General features: G+C 38.8%; 1 pseudogene; it reads left to right on the forward strand.

Moving 5' to 3' along the window:
- Positions 1-10,639, forward strand: part of LOC100351191 (cytochrome P450 2C15-like) — a 36,675-nt pseudogene that overhangs the window by 5,161 nt on the left and 20,875 nt on the right.

The following is a 10,639-nucleotide window of genomic DNA, read 5'->3' on the forward strand; positions in this document are numbered from 1 at the left end:
CAACAAAAAACACTAAAACACTAAAAGGGATAAAGTATTAAATTGTACATCAACAGGACAAGGGCTGATCAAGTCACGGTTTCTTATAGTGTCCCTTTCACTTCAACAGGTTTCCTTTTTTGTGGTTGGTTAGTTGTCATTACTTTTATAAAAATTATGTGTGAGTCTAGCAAATGACCTTAATATTTGATCTTCTGGTCAGATTTCTCTGCCTCAAATATTTCTATAAGCATATAGAACTACCACATATATAAATAAAATTTTTCCCTGAGATGGGCACAATATTTTATTCATAATTACAGCCGAATTCCCAACCGGGCTTTGTGTGTGTGTGTGTGTGTGTGTGTGTATACACATTTATTATTTATTATATATAATTTATTATATGTAATTCATCAAATTATTGTCTTGTTATTTAGGTCTGCAATAATTTCCCTGCACTTATGGACTATTTGCCAGGAATTCATAAGACCTTCATAAAGAATTTTGATTATACAAAAAATATTATTTTGGAGAAAGTGAAAGAACAGCAAAAATTCCTGGATATTAACAATCCTTGGGATTTTATTGATTGTTTCTTGATCAAAATGGAGCAGGTAAATTGTTCACAACAATTCATCATTTGATTTATTTTGTGTTTTGAGTTTCATCCCATAATTCTGTAGAAACAATGGATGTTAAAATGGTCAGGCCATTTTGACAAGCACTTTAACATGTAGGAGTGAACTTTTAGTATCCTGAAAAATATTAAGAGATTTCACATAAAGTTTATGGAAATAAAGAATTAAAAGAGAAGTTTACTTTAGTGTATAAAAGGAAGCTGAGCTTTTTAAAAAATAATGTACATTTCAAAAAATGTTTTTAAAGACACAGAATATAAAATTAAATTTTTAAATGATTAGAATACCCTGAACTTGTTCTTTAGATGAAAATAATCTACCCAAGGAGAAATATAATGCACATCTCAGGTGAATTGAAAGCAGTTACATCAACCAAAATTCACCGACTATCATGCGATAATGTGAAGAAGACATCATCACTGAACAAGTGTAAGCAAGAGGGGCACATAGCTTAGCCTGGGAGGGTTTTGCACATATCCTGCACATTGAAGGAGGTCTTTAGAAGTTTGCAGTGCAGGACAGGTGAGGGAATTTCAGGTGGAGTGAGTGGTGTGCGTGGAGGTGTTCAGTGTGCAGTTGGAAAGAGTAGGAGGAAGGAAGACAAAGACTTAGCTCACTGTAACACAGTAAGTTGTGCAGAGATGGAGAGAGAGGTTGGTGTCTAGGAGGCAACCTGCAGGTGTGGATCATGTCATCACTGCACTGTTTGTGTACAAGGCTACTTGTTCCCTATTGTATTACCTTGGCACCCTGGCCAAAGGTCAGTTGAACCTAAATCTAAGTTTGTTTGTGGGCTGTCAGCTCCACTACATTGACCTATGGGTCTGTCATTATGTCAGCAGTACTTGAAGTTTTAATTACTGTAGTTTTCATGTAGAGGAGTGTGAGACCTTTAATGTGGTTGTTCTTCTTCAAAAACAATGTGGGTATCTTAATCCTTTGAATGTCAATATAAATTTTAAGATAAGCTTGTACATCTCCACAAAGATGCCAGTGAATATTTGGAGGGGTTGCATTAAAACCGTAGATCTTTTTGTTTCCTATAAAAATTAAAAGGAAATTCATGTAACATAAAATGAGGCATTTGCAAGTTTACACTAGTGTTATTTAATGTATTCCCTATTCTGTGCAAACACCAGCTCTCACTACTTTCAAAACCTTTACATCACTCCACAGTAACCTATCCTATCCATTAAATGATCACTCCCCATTCCCTACCTTGTCAGGTAGTGAGCTGTAATCTGCTCTCTGTCCCTGTGGATTTGCATATTATGAGTCCTTAATGTAAAAAGGCTCAATGTATGTGCCCTTCTGTTTCTGGCCCCTTTAATTTTGCACATTGTTTAGATGCCCATCTAAGTTGCGGTTTGTATCAGTGCTTCATTCTTTTTTGTAGCTGAGTAATATTGCATTTTGTATGTTCACATACCACAGTTTGTTGATCATTCATCTATTGATGGATGTTTGTGTTATTTTATCCTTTTGGTTATTAGAAATAATGCTGCTATGAATATTTACATTTATGATACTTTATGGACACACTTTCACTTTTCTTGCATACTCCTAAATGTGGAATTTCTGGGTTATATGGTTATATTTTCTTTGTGATTACCATGGGAATACTGTTAACATCCAAAATCTACAATAGTCTACTTTGATTTGATATCAATAAACTTCAAATTGCATTCATTGATTCTGTCCCTATCTAGCTCCATCACCCCTTTCTTTGTCATTTGTGAGTTTCATGAATAAAATATATGTGTATATATGTATATATATGTCATCTACAAAAAGAAATAATCTTACTTTTTTATTTGAATGCATTTATTACTTTTTCATGTCTAATATCTCTGGCTAGACCTTCCAGAGATATGTTGAAGAGAAGTACTGAAAGTACATATTCTTTGTATTTATTTTTCCATTATTTCAGAGAATAAGCTTTTGGGCTTTAAGAATTTAAGAAGATTCAGTATTACAACTTTTAATAAATGCCATATCAATATAAGGAAGATTTTTCTATTTGTATTTTTTTTTTTTGACAGGCAGAGTGGACAGTGAGAGAGAGAGACAGAGAGAAAGGTCTTCCTTTGCCGTTGGTTCACCCTCCAATGGCCGCCGCGGCCGGCGCGCTGCGGCCGGCGCACCGCGCTGATCCGATGGCAGGAGCCAGGAGCCAGGTGCTTTTTTCCTGGTCTCCCATGGGGTGCAGGGCCCAAGCACCTGGGCCATCCTCCACTGCACTCCCTGGCCACAGCAGAGAGCTGGCCTGGAAGAGGGGCAACCGGGACAGAATCCGGCGCCCTGACCGGGACTAGAACCCGGTGTGCCGGCGCCGCTAGGCGGAGGATTAGCCTATTGAGCCGCAGCGCCGGCCTTTTTTTTTTTTTTTTTTTTAATTTTATTTGACAGAGTTAGACAGTGAGAGAGACAGAGAGAAAGGTCTTCCTTCTGTTGGTTCACCCCGCAAATGGTCGCCACGGCTGGCGTGCTGCGCCGATCCAAAGCCAAAAGCCAGGTGCTTCCTCCTGGTCTCCCATGCAGGTGCAGGCACCCAAGCACTTGGGCCATCCTCCACTGCTTTCCCTGGCCACAGCAGAGAGTTGGAGTGGAAGAGAAGCAACCGGGACTGGAACTGGGTGCCCATATGTGATGCCAGTGCCGCAGGCAGAGGATTAACCAAGTGAGCCATGGCACCAGCCCCTCTATTTGTGTTTTCTTAGCCATTTTTTATCATGAACAGTTTTACATTTTTCAAAATTTTGTTAAGTCATTTTATATATGCAAGAATACAAACATAGTGATTTTTAACAACCTACCCTTGCCTTCCACTTGTACTCCCAACTTCTTTTTCCTCCTGCTACTATTCTCATTCTTATTTTTTGCAAACATCTATTTTCAGTTAATTTTATAAGATTAACCTTGCAGTAAGTAGAGTTCAACAATAGTATGAAGAAAAAAAATGTTCCTCAACAATCAAGACAAGAGCTGTTGAAAACCATTGCTTCTCAGAGTGTCAATTTCACATGTATAGATTAGGTTTTAGGCATGCTATTAGTTGCCACAGATCAGAGAGAACATATGGTATTTATCTTTTTGGGACTGACTTATTTCACTGAGAATGGTTTCTAGCTGCATCCATTTTATTAGAAAATACAGGAATTCTATTTTTTAACTGTTCTGTGATGTTCCATAGTGCATATATACCATAATTTCTTTATCTAGTCTTCAGTTGATGGACATCTGGGTTTATTCCATATATTTAGCTATTGTGAATTGTGTTATAATAAGCATGGGAGTACAGATAACTCTTTCATATGCTGATTTCTTTTCCATTGGGGATGTTTTCTGTAATTATTTCACTAAAGAGACTTTCTATTTCATTCTTTTTTCTCACACATTTAGGAACTCCTATGACACATATGTTGTGTCATTTGATGGTATCCCATAAATCTAAAACATTGTTTTTAATTTTTCTAATTGCTTCTACATTTTTGGGACCTGAATGAAAAATTAGCTATTCTAGTTACGTATAACTGGAAACACACATTTCTCCTTCTGTGACTGGGTTTTCCTAATTTTGTTGCTATTAGACATTGTGTATTTTATTTTTATCTCCAGGAACACAGACTTATAATTCTGCTATAATAATTTTTATTTAAAATAACATAGAAACAAAACACTTATATTAAAATTATAAAAATATTAATTTTTAGCATTAATGTAGAGTTAATCTTTTTTAACTTATTTGCTTAAAAATATTTATTTATTTGAAAGGCAGAGCTATAGAAAGAGAGAGGGAGAGACATAGAGAGACATCTTCCATGCACTAGTTCACTCACCAAATGACTGCAATATCCAGAGCTGTGCCCATCCAAAGCTGGGAGCCTGCAGCTTCTTCCAGGTCTCCCACTAGAGGGCAGGAACCCAAGCCCTTGGGCCACCTTTCACTACTCTCCCAGGCACATTAGCAGGGAGCTGGATTGGAAGTAGAGCAGCAGGGACTTGAACTGTTACCCATATGAGATGCAAGAACTGCAGGTGGTGGCTTTACCCATTACACCACAGCACCAGCCCTATATAGTTACTCTTTTTTTTTTCTTTTTTGACAGGCAGAGTGGACAGTGAGAGAGAGAGACAGAGAGAAAGGTCTTCCTTTGCTGTTGGTTCACCCTCCAATGGCCGCCACGGCCGGCGTGCTGCAGCATGTGCACCGCGCTGATCTGATGGCAGGAGCCAGGTGCTTCTCCTGGTCTCCCATGGGGTGCAGGGCCCAAGCACTTGGGCCATCCTCCACTGCACTCCCTGGCCACAGCAGAGAGCTGGCCTGGAAGAGGGGCAACCGGGACAGAATCCAGTGCCCCGACCAGGACTAGAACCCAGTGTGCTGGCACCGGGAGGAGGAGGATTAGCCTATTGAGACGCGGTGCCGGCCATATAGTTACTCTTAACAGGAATATTTATCCCTTAATATGACTTTTATTTCTGAGTTTCTCCTTGTTTTTTTTGTTCTGTATTTTCTATCTCATTGGTATACTCTAGTTTTAACCACATATTTTTGTAATTGTATTTCATTCTTCTTACATAATATCCTTCAGCTCTTTGAACATTTTAGAAATTTAACTTAAAGATTTTATCATATGTCTGATGTTTTGGCTTCCTCAGGAATGACTTCCTTTAAATCATTTTTAAAATTTCTAATGGACAATATTTTTTGCTTCTTTGTATACCCTGTAGTTTTTTGCTGAAACTGGACATTTAATAAATCATAACGTGACAATTCTGGAAATGAGACTTTCTGCCTTGCACAAATTGCCGTTTATCCTTGAGAGAGCCTGCAGCTATCTGTTTATTTAGATATTTTTTATAAATTGCGTTAGCATGGTTATAGTTCCTGTCTTGTGATCACTTGACTCTTGTTTCATTTTCTCTGCTATCAGAAAGTGATGTGACACAGATTTCATTAAAATCTTGGGTCTAGTAAGAATAGAAAAATGCTAAAGTTTTTCCGCTTCTTTAAATTCCTCACTTAGTGCCCTGGAGAAGTTGTTGGAGCACATGGGATTGAAACAATGCCCAGCCCATCAGCAATCAAAAGGCACAACTCCTTGTTTTTAAAGGAAAATATTCCCCTTGCACAGTCTGGGACCAGAAAGCCACACGGAAGCACAGGACACTGGCCCCAAAGTTGCCTGTCACAGAGCTGAGGTACAACGTATGTTAGCCTCTATTTATACATGAGACGCCAAAGTTCCCAGAAATACAGCAGACAAGTTCTTCATCAAGCACTAGCCTGAAGGCTGCAAGTGTCTGACAAGCATCCAGAGTCCTGAAATACTTGCCCCAGACAGATCCTTCAAGGTCAGTGATTTTCTTTTCCTGCAGGGACTGATTCCTGAACTTCCTGATCTAGCATGACTGTGACATTGCTCCAGAATTGCCATCATAGCAGTATCACTGCTGTATGGTATGGAAAGTCTACCCCTTGGCTATTGTTTCATAGAGTCTAGCTTAATTATGACAGGTTATGTGCTAGTACCCAGTGAATCTCAAATCCACTTAAAAAGAAGGAAATATTAGTGGTGGTTTGTGAGCACACTGCTTGTCTTAATGATTCAAGAGAAATTATAACTTGATGAACTTAGAAATCCCTCTGAAGGCGGGATTAGCAATCGATGTGAGTGTCTGTGTGTAGCAACTTCATGTTTTGAGAGGATTTAGTTAATTTTCTGGGTGATGACTATATAACACTGACATAACTCAGGTCATTTTGATGTTATGAAAACATCTGATTTAGGGGCTGGGATTTAGTGATAAAAATGCTGATTTAGGGACTGTTTAGAAAATTATAAATATGAATTATCTCTTGTCTTCAATATTTAAAAATTTCCCTTTATGGTCAATTCTCTGTCACATAATTTTTTCAGTCCTTAACCAAACTCATTTGTCTTTCCCTTATCTTCTTTTTTTAGATTTATGTATTTTACTTACTTGAAAGGCAGGGTTACAGAGAGGCAGAGGAAGAGAGAGAGACATCTTCCATCTGCTGGCTCACTCCCCAAATGGCTACAATGGTTAGAGTTGAGCTGATCTGAGGCCAGGAAACAGGAGCTTCTTATAGGTCTCCAATGAGGATGCAGGAACCCAAAGACTTGGGCTGTCTTCTAGTGAATTCGCAGAGCCACTCAGAGAGCTGGATCAAGAGTAGACAGCACTCAAGCCAGTGCTCATATGGGATCTCAGCATCACAGGCAGAGTGTTAGCCCACTACACGACAGAGCCAGGCCCCACATGTCCTTTTCAATGGCTTACTCTCTCCTAACTCACAGTGTGTGAGAACTCCATGTAATTAGTCCCTTAGCTCTGGCATCAGCACAACTTCTGATCTCTCCTTCGTCTGTGGGCACAGTGAACTCTCAGATCTGACTTCATGACCGCAGCATCTCTTCACCTTGTACCTCCAATTCATTCCTGCGCGTATCCCCAGTCCTTCTTGCTGGTTGCCTCCCTTCTGGACACAGTGGTGCTGACCTCATCTTTTCTTGAGGAACCCAATGTCATCTAGGTTTTGCAGCCCTACCAGCTTTGCACAATTTTAACTTCTTAAAGAAATGCATGTATAATTGATTCCATGTCAAGTTTTGGCAGAAGACCACATTGTGAACTCTTTATTGGGCATGTAATACATTTCATGGTATGATCTTGACTTACTAATAGACTTATGTTTTGTTTATATTTAGCTCCTTTGTTTATACATAGAAAATGTAGTTAATATTGACTTAAGCAAATGGTTCATTTACGTCGAATACAAGGTGACTTATGTTCAGCCAATCTAGCAATAATTAGATCGCTAAGCGTTACTTTGGGCGACCTCCATTTTCCTTGCCATATTTAGCACATAGACCCTCATTTTCATGATTAAATCCTCCTCTTCCAAGATGATACCATTTTTCAACAATGTTTCAAGTAAAAAGAAGGAAATAGAGGCTGTGGTATCACTAGGCTTCTGCTGATATTCTTTTGTGAAAATAATATTCATGACACACCTCACTCAAGAGTCTAATAATGGAATGTTTAGGAAGATGAGAAGTAATAGTATAGTCTGAAGTTTGGGGGCACCTTATCAATAGTGTCCACACATCTCTAAAGAGTTTTTGCTAATATTGCACTTTCAGTTTTCCCTGTTAGCTATCTTTTAAAATAAATGTGTTATTTTGGATTTTGTGTAATAATATATGCTGGCAAGTAATTTGTCAAATTGCATCAAATCACTCCTAGGAAAACAATTTAGAGTTCACTCTTGAAAGCTTGGTAACCACTGTGTCTGATTTCTTTGGAACTGGGACTGAGACAAGGAGCACAACGCTGAGATACTCCCTCCTGCTCCTGCTGAAGCACCCCGAGGTCGCAGGTATGACTCAGGGAGGAGCAAACTGCATTCAGGAGAAAAGCTTGGGAGCCATGGCTACTGTCCTCTGCCTTGTTTGTGCTAGAGGAGTCTCACTGTTTAAAAACTTCTGTGCCAACAACTGTACTCTGTGCAGTGTAGTGATCAGAATAAAACAGGCCAACGTTGTACAATGCAGGAGGAGATCCTAGAGCAGTGAAGACAGCCTGGCAGGAGGAAGAGCAGTGATGTTTGGGGGCTGTGCTGGAGCTCATGGGAGTGATGTGTGGGAGGCGCAGCATTGCATTTTCTTTTCATAACAAAAAGACCCCATTGAGCAGTAGGTATAGTCTTGATGCTACCTTTCCTCATTCTGACAATTCAGTGCTCTAATACAGAGAAAAAGACAAGGAAGCTTTTCTTATTGAAGACCAATTGAAATTCAGTGAGGCTTCCTTAAGTAATTCCAGTGTGGGGGTATTCAAAATATAGATGCATAAGACAGGTGTTTCCTTTCAGTCAGAAGATGCACCCAAAGTAATGTTATTACAACAGAAGTCTATTGCCCTAAAGCCGGTCTTGAATAAAACAATATTAGGAGAGGTGATGTAAATAATTTTATATGTTTTGACAAATTCATTTAGAATATTTTCTGAATTAAATTTAGTTTTGTAGGAGGTAAGATAACACACTTTTTCCCTTGCGCAAGCTCCCACTTAAAAAAAAACTGCACACTTACAAATGTGAAATAATGCTTTAAAAGTAGAAGGAGGTGAGTACAGGAACCAGCTCATAACTCTCCAGTAAATGCCGGAAACTCCCAGAGCAGTGCAGAGATGATCATTGGCTTGCAGAGAAGGAGAGGCTGTAACCCAAGTGTGGCAGAGGAAGGGTCATCAAGGAAGAGAAGCTAGTCTTTGTCCCTGCACCCCCAAGGGTTAGGATTTGGAAATCCCAAGTGTCAATGAGGATAGAACAAGAGGCTGAGACACGGGGTTATCCCGGTCCCAGGGTCCCAGTTCCCCCCACAACTCCTCTTCTCAGCTAAGTGAATTTCCCCTCAGGAAAAGGGAGTTCAATTTCTGGGCACATCAAGCCTCAGAAGCCCTTTATTCAGGCACAGAGGTGTGAGGTAAAGGCTGCAAAGAAAAGTGTGGCTCTCTTGGAGTTCCAAGACCTTGACTCTTCTCTCCATCTTGTCTCCTGAAATTCAGCTGCCACATGAATCCTCCAGAGAGCAAATGGCTCTAATGGAGACCTCCATATTTTGCCTTCTTGATAAAATATTATTTCCAAGTGTTCAGCAAAGTAAATGAAATAAAAACATCTGCACAAGACACAAGGCCATGGAGTTTCAGAACAGAAGAATAAAAGAGAAAATCACCATCCATTTCAGAGAGATGGACAAGATCATATTAAAAGATTAGGACCTAGAATAGCATCAGAATTCTCAAGAGTAACTATTATCTCATTAATAGCAAAAGGGTATCTTTAAACCTTCATGTTTGCAAAAAACTTACTTATCCCATTTTCTCAGAAAAATACAGAATGTGGTTCTCCATCCAAATGTCAGAAACCAAGTGAGAAGTTGTGGGCTCTAGGAACTGAAAGCTCCCACAGGAGGATAGAGTGTTGGGGATTCTGGTACCAGGTACTGGACATATTCACTGCAGAGTAGACCAAATGGATAGGCAGACATGAGCAGAGACATGAAGAACAATAATGAAGTGACTAATAACCTGAAGTTTCACAATAACCAGAGAATTATCAGCAGGTGCTTGAAACATCTATCTGAGCACTGGGAAATATTTCTATCCAGGAGATAGAAAATTGTGAATGGAAAAATGATGACAAAGTTAATAATGTCAAAGAAAGTAATAAAAATTAAAGACGAAGTATTGTCTCTCTAGGACAATATATGTGCTCAGAATGATGAAAAATGAATGCTGATATGATCAAAATGTGTGATCTAAATATATCCTGCTAAATGGAGTGACTGCTGTATGCCTGTCATTGTGGGCATGTGTGTATATGGGAGAAAGATGGAGATGAAAATTCCCATCTGTCTTACGAGGAAATAAATAAATGTAAAAGTCGGTAATAAAGAAATAGAAGTTTTTAAGAAACATGATTCTAAATTACAGGTATGCTCAAAAGGGCTAAATTTGGGGAGTAGGAAGATGATAAGAGTACCATTGCAAATGAACACACATTCCAAAACCTGTAAATACATATACAGACTCACAAAAGATAAAAATAACATGTATCAACACACCCACATCCACACACACATCTGTTTTAACATAACTTAAGCCCTATGCCTTTTAAAAGCTAGATTTCATTCTTGTATTCCTTTCTGCAAGGACAGTGTTTTCTTGATTTAATTATATTTTGTTTTTTTTTTTTTGGGGGGGTGAGCATTTTATTACTTGTATTTGTGTTAGTTTCATCTGTGCATTTATATGGCCTATATGTACCAATATATCATACTGGTAGTTTGTATCTTTTTGTGGTAACTTACATTTATTTCTGGGCTTATAGCTTATAATTCTGTTGAGATACCTTCATTAAGGTTCATGAAACCCTAAATTGCCAATTTTCTCATTTTATCCATTATTTCTTACTTGTGCCTTCT

This window comes from Oryctolagus cuniculus, chromosome 15 (assembly GCF_964237555.1).
Source record: "Oryctolagus cuniculus chromosome 15, mOryCun1.1, whole genome shotgun sequence".
Taxonomy (NCBI): Eukaryota; Metazoa; Chordata; class Mammalia; order Lagomorpha; family Leporidae; genus Oryctolagus; species Oryctolagus cuniculus.